Genomic DNA, 21,727 nt, shown 5'->3' on the forward strand with positions numbered 1-21,727 from the left:
AATGGTCAATATTGATGAAATTTTAACATTTAATCTTTTGACTTTAAATAACGGTTGGATGTGAAATATTACTTTTTCAACTAAAAAAGGTGTGTTTAAAGTCATTTCTGTGCCTGAAATTGGTCAAAATTGAAGCTTTTGAGTAAGCGAAAAATCTGTAAAAATGGCAATTTTGGTCACTGTGAGGGTCTAAAAAGTGGTTATTCAACATGAGGTCCGAACCCAATGACATTTTGAATCATTTTTGGTAGAGTCCAAAAAATCAATTTTCTGATGAAAAACGATGACCCCGGACCTGTCGAACGTTCAAAAAATGGTCAATATTGATGAAATTTTAACATTTAATCTTTTGACTTTAAATGACGGTTGGATGTGAAATATTACCTTTTCAACTAAAAAAAGTGTGTTTAAAGTCATTGCTGTGCCTGAAATTGGTCAAAATTGAAGCTTGAGTAAGCGAAATCTCTGTAAAAATGGCAATTTTGGTCATTGTGAGGGTCTAAAAAGTGGTTATTCAACATGAGGCCCAATCCCAATGACATTTTGAATCATTTTTGGTAGAGTCCAAAAAATCAATTTTCTGATGAAAAACGATGACCCTGGACCTGTCGAACATTCAAAAAAGTGGTCAATATTGATGAAATTTTAACATTTAATCTTTTGACTTTAAATGACGGTTGGATGTGAATTATTACTTTTTCAACTAAAATAAGTGTGTTTAAAGTCATTTCTGTGCCTGAAATTGGGCAAAATTTAAGCTTTTGAGTAAGCGAAAACTCTGTAAAAATGGCAATTTTGGTCACTGTGAGGGTCTAAAAAGTAGTTATTCAACATGAGGCCCGATCCCAATGACATTTTGAATCATTTTTGGTAGAGTCCAAAAAATCAATTTTCTGATGAAAAACGATGACCTGTCGAACGTTCAAAAAATGGTCAATATTGATGAAATTTTAACATTTAATCTTTTGACTTTAAATGACGGTTGGATGTGAAATATTACTTTTTCAACTAAAAAAAGTGTGTTTAAAATCATTTCTGTGCCTGAAATTGGTCAAAATTGAAGCTTTTTAGTAAGCGAAAACTCTGTAAAAATGGCAATTTTGGTCACTGTGAGGGTCTAAAAAGTGGTTATTCAACATGAGGCCCGATCCAAATGACATTTTGAATCATTTTTGGTAGAGTCCAAAAAATCAATTTTCTGATGAAAAACGATGACACCGGACCTGTCGAATGTTCAAAAAATGGTCAATATTGATGAAATTTTAACATTGAATCTTTTGACTTTAAATGACGGTTGGATGTGAAATATTACTTTTTCAACTAAAAAAAGTGTGTTTAAAGTCATTTCTGTGCCTGAAATTGGTCAAAATTGAAGCTTTTGAGTAAGCGGAAACTCTGTAAAAATGGCAATTTTGGTCACTGTGAGGGTTTAAAAAGTGGTTTTTCAACATGAGTCCCGATCCAAATGACATTTTGAATCATTTTTGCTAGAGTCCAAAAAATCAATTTTCTGATGAAAAACGATGACCCCGGACCTGTCGAACGTTCAAAAAATGGTCAATATTGATGAAATGTTTACATTTAATCTTTTGACTTTAAATGACGGTTGTATGTGAAATATTACTTTTTCAACTAAAAAAAGTGTGTTTAAAGTCATTTCTGTGCCTGAAATTGGTCAAAATTGAAGCTTTTGAGTAAGCGGAAACTCTGTAAAAATGGCAATTTTGGTCACTGTGAGGGTCTAAAAAGTGGTTATTCAACATGAGGCCCGATCCCAATGACATTTTGAATCATTTTTGGTAGAATCCAAAAAATCAATTTTCTGATGAAAAACGATGACCCCGGACCTGTCAAACGTTCAAAAAATGGTCAATATTGATGAAATTTTAACATTTAATCTTTTGACTTTAAATGACGGTTGGATGTGAAATATTACTTTTTCAACTAAAAAAAGTGTGTTTAAAGTCATTTCTGTGCCTGAAATTGGTCAAAATTAAAGCTTTTGAGTAAGCGAAAACTCTGTAAAAATGGCAATTTTGGTCACTGTGAGGGTCTAAAAAGTGGTTATTCAACATGAGGCCCGATCCCAATGACATTTTGAATCATTTTTGGTAGAGTCCAAAAAATCAATTTTCTGATGAAAAACGATGACCCCGGACCTGTTGAACGTTCAAAAAATGGTCAATATTGATGAAATTTTAACATTTAATCTTTTGACTTTAAATGACGGTTGGATGTGAAATATTACTTTTTCAACTAAAAAAAGTGTGTTTAAAGTCATTTCTGTGCCTGATATTGGTCAAAATTGAAGCTTTTGAGTAAGCGGAAACTCTGTAAAAATGGCAATTTTGGTCACTGTGAGGGTCTAAAAAGTGGTTATTCAACATGAGGCCCGATCCAAATGACATTTTGAATCATTTTTGGTAGAGTTAAAAAAATCAATTTTCTGATGAAAAACGATGAAATTTTAATATTTAATCTTTTGACTTTAAATGACGGTTGGATGTGAATTATTACTTTTTCAACTAAAATAAGTGTGTTTAAAGTCATTTCTGTGCCTGAAATTGGTCAAAATTGAAGCTTTTGAGTAAGCGAAAACTCTGTAAAAATGGCAATTTTGGTCACTGTGAGGGTCTAAAAAGTGGTTATTCAACATTAGGCCCAATCCCAATGACATTTTTAATCATTTTTGGTAGAGTCCAAAAAATCAATTTTCTGATGAAAAACGATGACCCCGGACCTGTCGAACGTTCAAAAAATGGTCAATATTGATGAAATTTTAACATTTAATCTTTTGACTTTAAATGACGGTTGGATGTGAAATATTACTTTTTCAACTAAAAAAAGTGTGTTTAAAGTCATTTCTGTGCCTGATATTGGTCAAAATTGAAGCTTTTGAGTAAGCGGAAACTCTGTAAAAATGGCAATTTTGGTCACTGTGAGGGTCTAAAAAGTGGTTATTCAACATGAGGCCCGATCCCAATGACATTTTGAATCATTTTTGGTAGAGTCCAAAAAATCGATTTTCTGATGAAAAACAATGACCCCGGACCTGTCAAACGTTCAAAAAATGGTCAATATTGATGAAATTTTAACATTTAATCTTTTGACTTTAAATGACGGTTGGATGTGAAATATTACTTTTTCAACTAAAAAAAGTGTGTTTAAAGTCATTTCTGTGCCTGAAATTGGTCAAAATTGAAGCTTTTGAGTAAGCGAAAACTCTGTAAAAATTGGCAATTTTGGTCACTGTGAGGGTCTAAAAAGTGGTTATTCAACATGAGGCCCGATCCCAATGACATTTTGAATCATTTTTGGTAGAGTCCAAAAAATCAATTTTCTGATGAAAAACGATGACCCCGGACCTGTCGAACGTTCAAAAAATGGTCAATATTGATGAAATTTTAACATTTAATCTTTTGACTTTAAATGACGGTTGTATGTGAAATATTACTTTTTCAACTAAAAAAAGTGTGTTTAAAGTCATTTCTGTGCCTGAAATTGGTCAAAATTGAAGCTTTTGAGTAAGCGGAAACTCTGTAAAAATGGCAATTTTGGTCACTGTGAGGGTCTAAAAAGTGGTTATTCAACATGAGGCCCGATCCCAATGACATTTTGAATCATTTTTGGTAGAGTCCAAAAAATCAATTTTCTGATGAAAGACGATGACCCCGGACCTGTCAAACGTTCAAAAAATGGTCAATATTGATGAAATTTTAACATTTAATCTTTTGACTTTAAATGACGGTTGGATGTGAAATATTACTTTTTCAACTAAAAAAAGTGTGTTTAAAGTCATTTCTGTGCCTGAAATTGGTCAAAATTGAAGCTTTTGAGTAAGCAAAAACTCTGTAAAAATGGCAATTTTGGTCACTGTGAGGGTCTAAAAAGTGGTTATTCAACATGAGGCCCGATCCCAATGACATTTTGAATCATTTTTGGTAGAGTCCAAAAAAATAAATTTTCTGATGAAAAACGATGACCCCGGACCTGTCGAACGTTCAAAAAATGGTCAATATTGATGAAATTTTAACATTGAATCTTTTGACTTTAAATGACGGTTGGATGTGAAATATTACTTTTTCAACTAAAAAAAGTGTGTTTAAAGTCATTTCTGTGCCTGAAATTGGTCAAAATTGAAGCTTTTGAGTAAGCGAAAACTCTGTAAAAATGGCAATTTTGAACACTGTGAGGGTTTAAAAAGTGTTTTTTCAACATGAGTCCCGATCCAAATGACATTTTGAATCATTTTTGGTAGAGTCCAAAAAATCAATTTTCTGATGAAAAACGATGACCCCCGGACCTGTCGAACGTTCAAAAAATGGTCAATATTGATGAAATTTTAACATTTATTCTTTTGACTTTAAATGACGGTTGGATGTGAAATATTACTTGTTCAACTAAAAAAAGTGTGTTTAAAGTCATTGCTGTGCCTGAAATTGGTCAAAATTGAAGCTTTTGAGTAAGCAAAAACTCTGTAAAAATGGCAATTTTGGTCATTGTGAGGGTCTAAAAAGTGGTTATTCAACATGAGGCCCGATCCCAATGACATTTTGAATCATTTTTGGTAGAGTCCAAAAAATCAATTTTCTGATGAAAAACGATGACCCCGGACCTGTCTAACGTTCAAAAAATGGTCAATATTGATGAAATTTTAACATTTAATCTTTTGACTTTAAATGACGGTTGGATGTGAATTATTACTTTTTCAACTAAAATAAGTGTGTTTAAAGTCATTTCTGTGCCTGAAATTGGTCAAAATTGAAGCTTTTGAGTAAGCGAAAACTCTGTAAAAATGGCAATTTTGGTCACTGTGAGGGTTTAAAAGTGGTTATTCAACATGAGGCCCGATCCAAATGACATTTTGAATCATTTTTGGTAGAGTTCAAAAAATCAATTTTCTGATGAAAAACGATGAAATTTTAACATTTAATCTTTTGACTTTAAATGACGGTTGGATGTGAATTATTACTTTTTCAACTAAAATAAGTGTGTTTAAAGTCATTTCTGTGCCTGAAATTGGTCAAAATTGAAGCTTTTGAGTAAGCGGAAACTCTGTAAAAATGGCAATTTTGGTCACTGTGAGGGTCTAAAAAGTGGTTATTCAACATGAGGCCCGATCCCAATGACATTTTAAATCATTTTTGGTAGAGTCCAAAAAATCAATTTTCTGATGAAAAACAATGACCCCGGACCTGTCAAACGTTCAAAAAATGGTCAATATTGATGAAATTTTAACATTTAATCTTTTGACTTTAAATGACGGTTGGATGTGAAATATTACTTTTTCAACTAAAAAAAGTGTGTTTAAAGTCATTTCTGTGCCTGAAATTGGTCAAAATTGAAGCTTTTGAGTAAGCGAAAACTCTGTAAAAATGGCAATTTTGGTCACTGTGAGGGTCTAAAAAGTGGTTATTCAACATGAGGCCCGATCCCAATGACATTTTGAATCATTTTTGGTAGAGTCCAAAAAATCAATTTTCTGATGAAAAACGATGACCCCGGACCTGTCGAACGTTCAAAAAAGTGGTCAATATTGATGAAATTTTAACATTTAATCTTTTGACTTTAAATGACGATTGGATGTGAATTATTACTTTTTCAACTAAAATAAGTGTGTTTAAAGTCATTTCTGTGCCTGAAATTGGTCAAAATTGACGCTTTTGAGTAAGCGAAAACTCTGTAAAATTGGCAATTTTGGTCACTGTGAGGGTCTAAAAAGTGGTTATTCAACATGAGGCCCGATCCAAATGACATTTTGAATCATTTTTGGTAGAGTCCAAAAAATCAATTTTCTGATGAAAAACGATGACACCGGACCTGTCGAACGTTCAAAAAATGGTCAATATTGATGAAATTTTAACACTGAATCTTTTGACTTTAAATGACGGTTGGATGTGAAATATTACTTTTTCAACTAAAAAAAGTGTGTTTAAAGTCATTTCTGTGCCTGAAATTGGTCAAAATTGAAGCTTTTGAGTAAGCGGAAACTCTGTAAAAATGGCAATTTTGGTCACTGTGAGGGTCTAAAAAGTGGTTATTCAACATGAGGCCCGATCCCAATGACATTTTGAATCATTTTTGGTAGAGTCCAAAAAATCAATTTTCTGATGAAAGACGATGACCCCGGACCTGTCAAACGTTCAAAAAATGGTCAATATTGATGAAATTTTAACATTTAATCTTTTGACTTTAAATGACGGTTGGATGTGAAATATTACTTTTTCAACTAAAAAAAGTGTGTTTAAAGTCATTTCTGTGCCTGAAATTGGTCAAAATTGAAGCTTTTGAGTAAGCAAAAACTCTGTAAAAATGGCAATTTTGGTCACTGTGAGGGTCTAAAAAGTGGTTATTCAACATGAGGCCCGATCCCAATGACATTTTGAATCATTTTTGGTAGAGTCCAAAAAAATCAATTTTCTGATGAAAAACGATGACCCCGGACCTGTCGAACATTCAAAAAACGGTCAATATTGATGAAATTTTAACATTTAATCTTTTGACTTTAAATAACGGTTGGATGTGAAATATTACTTTTTCAACTAAAAAAAGTGTGTTTAAAGTCATTTCTGTGCCTGAAATTGGTCAAAATTGAAGCTTTTGAGTAAGCGAAAACTCTGTAAAAATGGCAATTTTGGTCACTGTGAGGGTCTAAAAAGTGGTTATTCAACATGAGGCCCGATCCCAATGACATTTTGAATCATTTTTGGTAGAGTCCAAAAAATCAATTTTCTGATGAAAAACGATGACCCCGGACCTGTCGAACGTTCAAAAAATGGTCAATATTGATGAAATTTTAACATTGAATCTTTTGACTTTAAATGACGGTTGGATGTGAAATATTACTTTTTCAACTAAAAAAAGTGTGTTTAAAGTCATTTCTGTGCCTGAAATTGGTCAAAATTGAAGCTTTTGAGTAAGCGAAAACTCTGTAAAAATGGCAATTTTGAACACTGTGAGGGTTTAAAAAGTGTTTTTTCAACATGAGTCCCGATCCAAATGACATTTTGAATCATTTTTGGTAGAGTCCAAAAAATCAATTTTCTGATGAAAAACGATGACCCCGGACCTGTCTAACGTTCAAAAAATGGTCAATATTGATGAAATTTTAACATTTAATCTTTTGACTTTAAATGACGGTTGGATGTGAATTATTACTTTTTCAACTAAAATAAGTGTGTTTAAAGTCATTTCTGTGCCTGAAATTGGTCAAAATTGAAGCTTTTGAGTAAGCGAAAACTCTGTAAAAATGGCAATTTTGGTCACTGTGAGGGTTTAAAAGTGGTTATTCAACATGAGGCCCGATCCAAATGACATTTTGAATCATTTTTGGTAGAGTTCAAAAAATCAATTTTCTGATGAAAAACGATGAAATTTTAACATTTAATCTTTTGACTTTAAATGACGGTTGGATGTGAATTATTACTTTTTCAACTAAAATAAGTGTGTTTAAAGTCATTTCTGTGCCTGAAATTGGTCAAAATTGAAGCTTTTGAGTAAGCGGAAACTCTGTAAAAATGGCAATTTTGGTCACTGTGAGGGTCTAAAAAGTGGTTATTCAACATGAGGCCCGATCCCAATGACATTTTAAATCATTTTTGGTAGAGTCCAAAAAATCAATTTTCTGATGAAAAACAATGACCCCGGACCTGTCAAACGTTCAAAAAATGGTCAATATTGATGAAATTTTAACATTTAATCTTTTGACTTTAAATGACGGTTGGATGTGAAATATTACTTTTTCAACTAAAAAAAGTGTGTTTAAAGTCATTTCTGTGCCTGAAATTGGTCAAAGTTGAAGCTTTTGAGTAAGCGAAAACTCTGTAAAAATGGCAATTTTGGTCACTGTGAGGGTCTAAAAAGTGGTTATTCAACATGAGGCCCGATCCCAATGACATTTTGAATCATTTTTGGTAGAGTCCAAAAAATCAATTTTCTGATGAAAAACGATGACCCCGGACCTGTCGAACGTTCAAAAAAGTGGTCAATATTGATGAAATTTTAACATTTAATCTTTTGACTTTAAATGACGATTGGATGTGAATTATTACTTTTTCAACTAAAATAAGTGTGTTTAAAGTCATTTCTGTGCCTGAAATTGGTCAAAATTGACGCTTTTGAGTAAGCGAAAACTCTGTAAAATTGGCAATTTTGGTCACTGTGAGGGTCTAAAAAGTGGTTATTCAACATGAGGCCCGATCCCAATGACATTTTGAATCATTTTTGGTAGAGTCCAAAAAATCAATTTTCTGATGAAAAACGATGACCCCCGGACCTGTCAAACGTTCAAAAAATGGTCAATATTGATGAAATTTTAACATTTAATCTTTTGACTTTAAATGACGGTTGGATGTGAAATATTACTTTTTCAACTAAAAAAAGTGTGTTTAAAGTCATTTCTGTGCCTGAAATTGGTCAAAATTGAAGCTTTTGAGTAAGCGAAAACTCTGTAAAAATGGCAATTTTGGTCACTGTGTGGTAAATAAATAAATAATACCCTATTTTTGACTAGGCATAAATCATAACAGATAGCTCAATAAAATAAGAGTCAAGATTCGAGGTAGTAGGAGTTTCTGCAGGTTTATTACAGCATAAAGGACAGGATCAGGACAACCTGCATAGGATGACCCAGCAGCTGCTGGGGCCGGGTCTGGGATGAGCGCGCTAACTTTTAATAACAAAACAAGAGCATTTATACATAGCGCGAACACATAGCATTACATTGCAGTAGGCGTAGCAGTGGGTGGAGCAGAAAGCGTGATGCGTAGCAGTCGCGAAAGATAACAGTAAAAGTAGGTGTAACTGGGCGTATACATAGACATGTGGTGCAGACGTAACAGAATATGTCATGAATGGGGCGGAAACCATGGAGGGGGCTACCTGGGGAGCCGGGACCTCTAACCTAATGGTGCGCGTAAACTGGCAATGACGTATTACTAGGAGAAGCTGGGGGCTATGAACTCTGTGCTAGGAGCAGAGACTAAAGTCTGGAGGGTCGGAGCGACATGTACCTAAACCCTATCTAGTATCTGATGTTTAGGGAACATGTTGATATAAACTAGAAGTCATGAGGGGAAAGGCTAACTTGATTCTAAGACTGGACCATGCATTATTCTACATGTAGTGCGTGATGAAGAATACTAAATGACCATTTAAATACAGTATTTCTCTAACGTGGAGCCGTATAGGCTAGACAATGACGGAAACTATTGATGCAGTTCAGTAGCTTAGGAATGCAGAGAAGGAGGACTGAACTGATAACTGGAACTATAACATACTTTTGGCAGACTCAGAGGCAGAGCCAAGCTGCACCGGGCACTGCGAGGCAGGAAGTAAGTGAAGGGTCGAGGATACAGGTGGGGGCTGTATCGCTCCTCAGCGAGGCTTCAGGAGACAGGGGCTGAATCTGATGTCCGGGCCCTGTTGAGGCCTGGAAACGGGGACTTTATAATGAAATAACGTGCACACTGGGAAACGTGGCAACGTAGCTTTACATAGGCCTGATAATCGTATTATTCACGAGGACTGGAAACTGGCATACTAGAGGTGGACACAACTATAATTGCGTCATTAATCGGACATGGGGAATAACATATGCATATTGGTCATGCACACATAACATATGATGGATGAGGCGTAGGGACACAGAACATGGCAAAATTTACTTTTCCACATTCCCTCCTTGTCACTACGTTTCCATCAGGAAACATCAATATTCATGATACCATCTATCATTTCATACAGTATCATTTGCTCGTCTCGAATTGTCTTGGAACGGGATTTAGAACAGGGCTTAGGACTAGGAATACAAGAGGTAGCGCAAATGCCGCAAATCGCAGGGCCACATTGTATACAGAGGCAGCAGCTAAATATGATCGCTACTGCAATACCTAGAAAGGACAGGACTTTCCATCCCCATGCGGAAATTATATTCCAGAACCAACCGGACCATGTCCAGGTGCCTGGATCTTGATGTAACAGATGGGCAATTTTATGGAGTCTGGTTATAGCTGAATAAACAGACGGCGCGTTATTTGGAATGAAAATGCAGCAACTAGATCCGAGAACTCTACAGGCCCCGCCCCTATCGGCCAGTATGACGTCAAGGACGAGACGATTCTGGAGCACAACAATTCTCATAAAGGATTGCTCTTCGGTTAGGTTACCTAGAGCGGAGGCAGTCTCATCTACTACTGCTTCGAGGGTTCTTGTTAACCTACGGATTAGCTTACTATTTACAACTGTACCTAAATAAGGGAAGACACCTTTATCAATATCAATAAATTGCTCTGCGGCGGTTTCAGTATAATCGACAATCGGGAGATTTCTCTTGTGTCTAGTGTGTACTAGGAAGGAATTCCTATGGTAGTCAGGTGGGGCTAGAAAAACAGGTGGCAGTAGGAAGGCAATATAACAGGTTCCCTCCCAATCGAGGGGCAGACGAACATATGCAGTTTGACCACAAACAAAATAAGAATGACGTGAGGCTTTAAAAATAGATTTCCCACTGTCACTATACTGGATAACAGTAGTACATTCACTATGGCCTACTTGTACAGAACCCTTATTTCGGACACATAATTCGCCTTTGACTGGTAGTACTGAAATAGCAGGTGAGTCTGGAGTAGTATCAGACTGAACATTCAGGACCATGAAATTCGACGAATAATTACCTAAATTATAAACTTCATTTTCTAGATCTAAACCTGTTCTGTGGGGGAAACCTTGCTTGTCTGGGAAACATGTACTGTTAAGAAAAGACATATCTGTTGCGGATGACGTTAACGTGGACCATGCTCCACATGAACCATTATGTGAGAATGGATAAGGAAAAAGTGGCAGAACTCCCTTCGGTGTCTGAAAAGGGGGGAGTCGACCACACACCCAACAATTAGTGGCATTGCTGGTCTGGTGTGAATAATGTAACATACGGATAAATGTGTTGTTACGCATAGCGAGGCGGTAAGAATATTCATGAGGAGGCAGATCACTAAACGTGTGCTCTACTGTAGCATTAGCAGACTTATTTACATGAGGAACTGAGAAACACAGGAAAAGTGCGTAGCTAGTGCAGGAAATCATTATGCTGATGAATAATATGAAACTTAGAAAAACGATACATTGAATTGAGTTTTGACTGACTCTCTCACTATGGGGGTCTATTTTATACATGTCAGAAACAGTCTAACCGTTTCACCTAGGGGAGGACTTATACAATCAAACTGGCTGACTTATTTTACTAGACCTGAGCTTTAACTTATACTCCTGTTGCGGAGTTTTCTCTAACAGGGAAGGGGTTGTAACAATGTCTTTTGCGGGACAGTCCTTAAGAGCAATGTCTTGGCAGTCTTTAAAATCCTGGGACTCCTTGGAAATGTTTTTAGAAACGGGTTTCAATCCATTGAAAAGTTTTACATGAGAAAGGTGGACCCACCCCTTCCTGCCTTCCAGCTTGACGGCAGTACGGGTGGTCAAGAGGACCTGACGTGGCTCCTTCCAACGAGGTTCCAGCGGACTTGATCTGTCAAAATTCCGGACCATCACAAGGGAACCTGGAACGATTTCATGCGGTGCCACCTCGGTATTGTCTGGAAATGCGGCAGCAACCTGTGAACGACATGAGTTGAGGGCAGACATCAAGGAAGCTAGGTAATCTGTCAACATATTACATGAAACATCGGTAATACTTCGGGGTCTAGGAGTACCCCACATGTTAGGGGGGCGGCCGAATACGACCTCATACGGGGACAGACCTGATCTAGAATGTGCGACCATACGCATATAAAATAAAGCGACTGGCAGAGCTACTAGCCAGTCCACACCTTTTTCTTTACAGACTTTTGCAATACGGATTTTCAGGGTCTGATTATGTCTCTCGACTAGACCGGCTGCTTCGGGATGGCGTACACAATGAAACTTCCACTGGTACCCTAACAAAAGGGAAACGTGCTTCATGAGTTCAGATGCGAATGGCTGACCGTTATCAGAATATACGACTCTAGGGAGTCCATATCTAGGGAAGAATTCACGAACCAACTGCTTGGCAGTGGTCGCGGCTGTGTAATCTGGGACTGGATATGCTTCTGTCCACCTGGACAAAGCGCATACTACTACAAGGACATACTTGAAACCTCGACATCGCTCCATTTGAATATAATCCATCTGGAGGACCTCAAAAGGGTGGTCAGGAGGCTGGAAACCACCTTGTTCCACCGGGACACTTTTACCTGGATTAAACTGACAACATATCATACAGGTACGGACTTTCTGCTTGGCTGCAGCTCGTAAATGCTTGTTGAACCAAATGTTCTGGATACTGTCTAACATAGCTTTTTCTCCTAAATGTGCGGGACTATGTGCGGTATTAATAATGACTTGATCCATAGAATCGGGGAGAAACCATATGGCTCTACCCTTCGTTAACCATCCTTGATCTGTCTGGACCCCTCCTTGTTCGGACCATTTCTTGATTTCTTCGGGAGTAGCATGTAACTGGATATCTATGACATCTTGAGTAGGGTCCTTAACTGTCATACATGTAGTCGGGTCTGGAATATGTGTCTGATTAACTGGAATGTCTGGAGTCTGTGCTGTAAGCTTGGCTGTGCGATCTGCTAGATCATTACCTTGGGAAATAATGTCAGTAACTTTCGTATGTGCTTTACATTTCATGATAGCAACGGATGTCGGTAAATGTATGGCATCTAACAGAGCTTGAATAAGGAGACCATGCTGAATCTTGGTTCCATGAGAAGTCATAAAACCTCTCTCCTGCCAGAGCACTCCGAAGTCGTGTACAACTCCGAATGCGTAACGTGAATCTGTGTAAACATTAACTTTCAGGTTCTTGGCGTGTATACAGGCTTGTGTCAGAGCAACTAGCTCTGCTGCTTGAGCGGACAGGGTGTCAATACGGTGTGTTTCAATAACTTCGGTGTCGGTAGTCACTGCATACGCGGCGACTAGTTCTCCTGTACTAGTTCTCATACATGAACCATCCACATAGAGTGTCAGATCGGGATCTGGTAACGGAATGTCTGTCAGGTCTTGTCTTGGCTTTGTCGTAATGTTAACTACTTCCACACAGTCATGTGGGTCAGGGTTCAAACTGACTGATGGTAACAGTGTAGCAGGATTCAGAACGTTGCAGCGTCTAATTTCTATGTGTGGCTGGAACAGTGTCAATTCATAACCTGTTAAACGTGCAATTGTCAAGTGCTGAGTTTGTGTTCGGTTTAAAAGAACTTCCACGGAATGTGGAACTTGTACTGTCAGGGAGTGTCCTAAAACTATGGAATCACTTTGTCTGATAGCTAGTGCTGTGGCTGCAACTGACTTGAGGCATGCAGGCAACGCCTGGGCGACTGGATCTAGTGTGCTCGAAAAATAAGCACAGGGCTTGTATTGTCCTGCTTGATCTTGTGTAAGAACAGATAATGCTGTACCTTCACGTTCAGTAACGAAAAGTGTAAAAGGCTTACTGTAGTTCGGTGTAGCTAGAACTGGAGCTTGGCATAGGGCTTTCTTTAACTCGTTGAAACTAAGTGTGTGTTCAGATGTCCAAGGGAGGACAGTCGATACGGCTGCCTCCTGTGTCGTTAACTGTATCAGTGGCTTGGCTAGAAATGCATACTGGGGAATCCATTGTCTACAATAAGAAGTAAGGCCGATAAAGGCACGTACCTCCTTCTGGGTTCTGGGCTGGGGAAGACTCGCTATTAACTGGATACGGTCGGGTGTCAACTGCCTACCCCTCTTGGACAGCAAGTGTCCTAAGTATACCACTTGCTGGACACAGAATTGAAGCTTCGAAGGTGACACCTTGTGCCCCATCTCGGCTAGGAAATACAGAACTGTAAGGGATGCTCGCTCGCATGCACGTTCAGAACGGGCTGTGATCAGTAGATCATCGACATACTGGAGCAGGGCAGTGTCCGTTGGCATGTGAATGTTGTCTAGTTGTCTCTTAAGTGCCTGACTGTAAATACTAGGACTTTCTGTGAAACCTTGAGGAGCGCGTGTGAACATATAGCTCCTTCCATTTAAACAAAATCCGAAAAGAAACTGGCTGTCTGGATGAATTGGAACACTAAAAAATGCATTCTTGAGGTCTATGACAGTGAAGAACGTGGCTTCGGAATCAATAGCAGTTAACAGGGAAGAGATATCTGGGACAACTGGGTACTGAGGAATAATACATTTATTAAGCTCTCGTAAATCAATCACTAATCGATATACTGGGGGTGCATTTGGATCCGTACGTTTCATCACTGGAATGATCGGAGAATTACATATGTTGGAGTCAGTTTCTACAACTACTCCTTGAACAATGAGCTCGTCAATAATTTTGGATAAGGCTGCTACAGCCTCGGGTGGCAGTCTGTACTGTCTGATTCGTGGTAACACTACACCTGGCTTGAGAGTCACACGATAGGGTGTGATTTGCATATAACCTACATCTGTTGGACCTTGTGCCCATAGATGCTGCGGAACATTAGACAGTCTGGAATCAAAATCTCGTAATACATAGTGACCCTTAAAGTCACGTAGGAACAGACGTATTCCCTCTGGGGAACAGCAAATAACTGCACCTAATTCTTTCAGTGTCTTAATGCCTAATAGATTTTCTGGACATGACTTAGTAAGTAACAGATCAGTAGTACGGGACAATGGACCTACTTCTAGAGTAACTGGCTTTGAGATCTCATTTATAATGGGTTTTCCTGAAAATCCAAGGGAAACATTTCTTGAGCCTGAGAGCGGAGCCCCTGGAACTTCGGCATGACTAATTGTGGTCCTACTTGCCCCTGTATCGATCAAAAACTTTCTGTCTTTCCCTAATACTTGACTGTGAACATAGGGACCTTCTTGATCTACAGGTATCTCGATGAGAGGCAAGCCTACCTCCCTCTCTAGGCTGTTTCATGAATATGGCTGGTACTCTGGATACTCAGACTGCGCATACTGGTACATCTGTGATGTGACATGCTGTGTTGCAGCAATAGGCTGCGGTACTGTAACTGTCTGTTGTGCATTCTGTGGCTGAGAAGTCTGTGAAACTTGTTCTTGTCTAGGCGGACGTGGTCTTTCTTTAGTCTTACCAGTAGCTATGTTATGTTTCAGAACTGCACACTCGTTTATAAAATGACCTGGCTGTTTACAATAATTGCAAGTCCCTTTAACGGGAGCTGCAGGATGACTGGCTTGATTCGGACCCCTCTTCTGACTGTCTTGAGGAACAGATTGTGCAACTAGCACTTTCATTTTCGTGTCTTTCATACGTTTTCTTTCGTGTTCTTGCTCTTCCCTGATTCTATTCTGGTGATACTGGAGCATCTGGAGCATCTGGGACGGAGTATTAGCTTGCCAAGTGCTTTCAACTTTCAAAACTCGATTTTTAATTTGTGGACTTGAATTCTCGACTAATTTAGTAACGAAAAGGTGAGGGTATGACTCACTACTTGTCTTGAGACCACTGTTGATACTGAAACATTTTTCAAATCTAGAATAAAAATCACTAATATCTTCATCTTGTTTCTGTTTACAGGCTGAGATTGCATCCCAGTCTTCCTTTCTCGTTGTCAATAATCTGGGTAAAACTTGTATCAATAATTCTGGTAATTCTTTACATTTATCTCCAAGACCGGTACCTGGTACTCGTGCCTTGTCTTCAGCTTCTAGAGCTGCCCAATCGATCTTTTTCTCTCCCACCTCCCATTCTTTTTCCTTTAGCTTTTCACACACCCCTGCGGGCAACAGGACCTTTAACATTTTAATGATATCTGGGTAAGTATATTCTCCCATACGGAGCATGTCTTTTAATTCTCTATGGAACCCCGCTGGATCTTTGTCATGACAGGGAATTAATTTCTTCATTTCAAGAAGTTCCATCTTTGATATTGGAGTGTATACAAACACTCGTTGCATTTCGCCACCCGTCCCTCTGACTGGGTGGACTTCTCGTAACGGATTCTGTCTGTCTATGTAAAACGGTTTACTTTCTGGGGGTGAGACATGAACAAAATGCGGGTTCAGAAACGTTCTATATTTGTGGCGCTGTTCTAGAATGACACTAATTAAATCGGTACCTAGACCTTTCCATCTATACTGGAGTAACTCGTTCAGGACATCATGTAACGGACCTGGATCAGAGTGTTGACCCTCATACAGAGTAATGAGGTGCTGAATCATATACATACCCACCAGTCGCTGCTCGGCTGGGGGCAGTTTCAGAAACATTTGTGCCACTATTTCGTCTGGAAAAGTGGTAGAATCAGTAATCCATCGGACGGCTGATCGGGCTAGTTCTTGTTCATGCATGGTACTTAACTCACTATAACCGATTCGTGATTTCAGAATGTGATCGGTAGCTTGAAATACTTGTTCTAGAGAACCTTGTTCTGGTGCTGAATGATGAAAAATAGACTTGTGTTCTAGGCGTAAATGGCGATCTGGAAATCTAGATTTTCCTACATACGCTATTCTGGCGGGATTCTCGTCCTCTTCTTCTTCGGGATCAGAGATACTTTCTTTCTCGCTTACTTGTGCTGCTTTACGCTGTTCGTGTATCTTTATTATCTCTTTACGGATTTTCTTGTACATACTCTCCATAGCACCGACGGTCTTGTGCTTACCCTCGGCTATATTATCACTCCACCTTGTCAGGATTCTCATTTCGGCAGAATCTTTAGACGGGTAATCTTGTTCTCTTATTAGACAATTGATCAGGAACTTTAATATCATGAGCTGGATCTCGGCTTTCCTTTGAGACATGGTCTCACTAATACTTTCTGGATCATCCCCTGTACGGATGAAACGATATATTCTGTCTAGGTCTTCTTTCATATTTGGTAAGGTGACTAGATACTCGGCCACCTTTCTTACGCGGAATGAATATAAAACCATATTATCCTCGCCTGGGACTGGATCATAGCAACATTCGGCAAGGGATTTTCTTATTTCTGCAACAGACTGATATCTAGGCGTACGCTGTGATGCTTGTGCATGTAATTCGGCTAACGTTAAACGCTTGTGTGGCGGCGGGGTTTGAGGAGGACCTCCCCCTGCGGCCCCTAAACTAGAATCATCGACGGACATTCTTCGTGGCGGAGCGGGAAGTTGAAATGCTGGCTGGACCGGGGGTACCGTAGCAGGTACTCCGGTGTCTGGAAAAGCGGGAAGTGCCTGATTTACAGGGACTGGCGGAGCACGAACAGGATTTGCATATTCTGGGACTGTGTCGTCCAAGTAGGACGAAATGAAAATATCGGCTGCGGTCGGTTTGTGACGTAGCTTGGTCGGAACTAATAGTGGCGGAAAATTACTGGATGCCTCTGGGGTCGCTTTTGGCAAGCCCTCGGCAAGAAGAGGATACATACCCTTAATAAGGGCATGCCTCTGTCTGTCTGACTGTTCGGCTTTGACTTGTTCACCTATCTCGATTAATTCTCTTTCTTGGGCTCGTTCCTGGGATTCTCTACTTAACTCTGACTTTCTGACTTCCTTTGCGGTTCTTCTATGAGCTTCCTTGCGCCATAACTCGATGGCATCTTTCTGTGACTGTCTGGCTTTCTTTTTCCATAATGCTTCATCTACTCGCATGATACATTCGGCATCCCATGTACCCGATACGGGCCATCTATACTTTTCTTCTAACCGTTTGGTATACTCTACCCATAAATCTAGATACAATATGGCGCTTATGCCATGTTTCTGATACATAAAATGACCTGGACTGTCCCTAGGCGGAACAGGAACTGCTGCTTCCAGCAGACCCTTTCTAGTTTTTAACTGACGTAACTTGGAAAATATAGGCATGACTGAACTGTAATCTGGACACAATACAATACACAATAAACACGAAATCACGTCACACTCATACCACAACATTACAATACATGAAGAACATTATAAATAACAGTTTGAACAGAATATTACCTGGAATACTGAAAGCAGAAATACAAGAATTTTCTCGAGAACGGAACAGACTAGAATTACTGGATGCACTGCTGTAACAGTACGGAACATACCGGTCCCATAAAGGAACGCATCAAGACCCGTATCCACCTAGGTGAACACTTCGTTTGTGAGTCTGGGTACCACCAACCCACGGACCAGGAGTCAATTTAGATTGGTCCTGTCTAGATACTACCCCAGCAATGGTACTCACCGGGCAGCACGGAACGGAAGGCCTTGGACTGGACTGGACTGCTACGACGACGGACGGACTTCGGACTTCAGTTACGGGTGGGCCTCCGGATACCTCGGACCTTGGACTCTCGGCTTGGGCTCTGGTCGGGACTCGCCGCGTTCCTCCACCGTCTCGTTTGGATGCTGGACCGCCTCCTCCGTCTCCTCCGTGGGCCTGAGGGATACTTGGAGCAGAAATATCTGCCAGTGCACGGTATGGTTCCGTCACGACTGCAGAGGGTCAGGGGGTCGGCGTGGCTTCACCGACGCGTGGGGAAAGGGCAAGTCCCTGTTCGGGCGCCATTATGTGGTAAATAAATAAATAATACCCTATTTTTGACTAGGCATAAATCATAACAGATAGCTCAATAAAATAAGAGTCAAGATTCGAGGTAGTAGGAGTTTCTGCAGGTTTATTACAGCATAAAGGACAGGATCAGGACAACCTGCATAGGATGACCCAGCAGCTGCTGGGGCCGGGTCTGGGATGAGCGCGCTAACTTTTAATAACAAAACAAGAGCATTTATACATAGCGCGAACACATAGCATTACATTGCAGTAGGCGTAGCAGTGGGTGGAGCAGAAAGCGTGATGCGTAGCAGTCGCGAAAGATAACAGTAAAAGTAGGTGTAACTGGGCGTATACATAGACATGTGGTGCAGACGTAACAGAATATGTCATGAATGGGGCGGAAACCATGGAGGGGGCTACCTGGGGAGCCGGGACCTCTAACCTAATGGTGCGCGTAAACTGGCAATGACGTATTACTAGGAGAAGCTGGGGGCTATGAACTCTGTGCTAGGAGCAGAGACTAAAGTCTGGAGGGTCGGAGTGACATGTACCTAAACCCTATCTAGTATCTGATGTTTAGGGAACATGTTGATATAAACTAGAAGTCATGAGGGGAAAGGCTAACTTGATTCTAAGACTGGACCATGCATTATTCTACATGTAGTGCGTGATGAAGAATACTAAATGACCATTTAAATACAGTATTTCTCTAACGTGGAGCCGTATAGGCTAGACAATGACGGAAACTATTGATGCAGTTCAGTAGCTTAGGAATGCAGAGAAGGAGGACTGAACTGATAACTGGAACTATAACATACTTTTGGCAGACTCAGAGGCAGAGCCAAGCTGCACCGGGCACTGCGAGGCAGGAAGTAAGTGAAGGGTCGAGGATACAGGTGGGGGCTGTATCGCTCCTCAGCGAGGCTTCAGGAGACAGGGGCTGAATCTGATGTCCGGGCCCTGTTGAGGCCTGGAAACGGGGACTTTATAATGAAATAACGTGCACACTGGGAAACGTGGCAACGTAGCTTTACATAGGCCTGATAATCGTATTATTCACGAGGACTGGAAACTGGCATACTAGAGGTGGACACAACTATAATTGCGTCATTAATCGGACATGGGGAATAACATATGCATATTGGTCATGCACACATAACATATGATGGATGAGGCGTAGGGACACAGAACATGGCAAAATTTACTTTTCCACAACTGTGAGGGTCTAAAAAGTAGTTATTCAACATGAGGCCCGATCCCAATGACATTTTGAATCATTTTTGGTAGAGTCCAAAAAATCAATTTTCTGATGAAAAACGATGACCCCGGACCTGTCGAACGTTCAAAAAATGGTCAATATTGATGAAATTTTAACATTTAATCTTTTGACTTTAAATGACGGTTTGATGTGAAATATTACTTTTTCAACTAAAAGAAGTGTGTTTAAAGTCATTTCTGTGCCTGAAATTGGTCAAAATTGAAGCTTTTTAGTAAGCGAAAACTCTGTAAAAATGGCAATTTTGGTCACTGTGAGGGTCTAAAAAGTGGTTATTCAACATGAGGCCCGATCCAAATGACATTTTGAATCATTTTTGGTAGAGTCCAAAAAATCTATTTTCTGATGAAAAACGATGACACCGGACCTGTCGAACGTTCAAAAAATGGTCAATATTGATGAAATTTTAACACTGAATCTTTTGACTTTAAATGACGGTTGGATGTGAAATATTACTTTTTCAACTAAAAAAAGTGTGTTTAAAGTCATTTCTGTGCCTGAAATTGGACAAAATTGAAGCTTTTGAGTAAGCGAAAACTCTGTAAAAATGGCAATTTTGGTCACTGTGAGGGTTTAAAAAGTGGTTTTTCAACATGAGTCCCGATCCAAATGACATTTTGAATCATTTTTGGTACAGTCCAAAAAATCAATTTTCTGATGAAAAACGATGACCCCGGACCTGTCGAACGTTCAAAAAATGGTCAATATTGATGAAATTTTAACATTTAATCTTTTGACTTTAAATGACGGTTGGATGTGAAATATTACTTTTTCAACTAAAAAAAGTGTGTTTAAAGTCATTTCTGTGCCTGAAATTGGTCAAAATTGAAGCTTTTGAGTAAGCGAAAACTCTGTAAAAATGGCAATTTTGGTCACTGTGAGGGTCTAAAAAGTGGTTATTCAACATGAGGCCCGATCCCAATGACATTTTGAATCATTTTTGGTAGAGTCCAAAAAAATCAATTTTCTGATGAAAAACGATGACCCCGGACCTGTCGAACATTCAAAAAACGGTCAATATTGATGAAATTTTAACATTTAATCTTTTGACTTTAAATAACGGTTGGATGTGAAATATTACTTTTTCAACTAAAAAAAGTGTGTTTAAAGTCATTTCTGTGCCTGAAATTGGTCAAAATTGAAGCTTTTGAGTAAGCGAAAACTCTGTAAAAATGGCAATTTTGGTCACTGTGAGGGTCTAAAAAGTGGTTATTCAACATGAGGCTCGATCCCAATGACATTTTGAATCATTTTTGGTAGAGTCCAAAAAATCCATTTTCTGATGAAAAACGATGACCCCGGACCTGTCGAACGTTAAAAAAATGGTCAATATTGATGAAATTTTAACATTGAATCTTTTGACTTTAAATGACGGTTGGATGTGAAATATTACTTTTTCAACTAAAAAAAGTGTGTTTAAAGTCATTTCTGTGCCTGAAATTGGTCAAAATTGAAGCTTTTGAGTAAGCGAAAACTCTGTAAAAATTGCAATTTTGGTCACTGTGAGGGTCTAAAAAGTGGTTATTCAACATGAGGCCCGATCCCAATGACATTTTGAATCATTTTTGGTAGAGTCCAAAAAATCAATTTTCTGATGAAAAACGATGACCCCGGACCTGTCGAACGTTCAAAAAAGTGGTCAATATTGATGAAATTTTAACATTTAATCTTTTGACTTTAAATGACGATTGGATGTGAATTATTACTTTTTCAACTAAAATAAGTGTGTTTAAAGTCATTTCTGTGCCTGAAATTGGTCAAAATTGACGCTTTTGAGTAAGCGAAAACTCTGTAAAATTGGCAATTTTGGTCACTGTGAGGGTCTAAAAAGTGGTTATTCAACATGAGGCCCGATCCCAATGACATTTTGAATCGGTTTGGTAGAGTCCAAAAAAATCAATTTTCTGATGAAAAACGATGACCCCGGACCTGTCGAACGTTCAAAAAATGGTCAATATTGATGAAATTTT

This window comes from Lissotriton helveticus, chromosome 4_1 (assembly GCF_964261635.1).
Source record: "Lissotriton helveticus chromosome 4_1, aLisHel1.1, whole genome shotgun sequence".
Taxonomy (NCBI): Eukaryota; Metazoa; Chordata; class Amphibia; order Caudata; family Salamandridae; genus Lissotriton; species Lissotriton helveticus.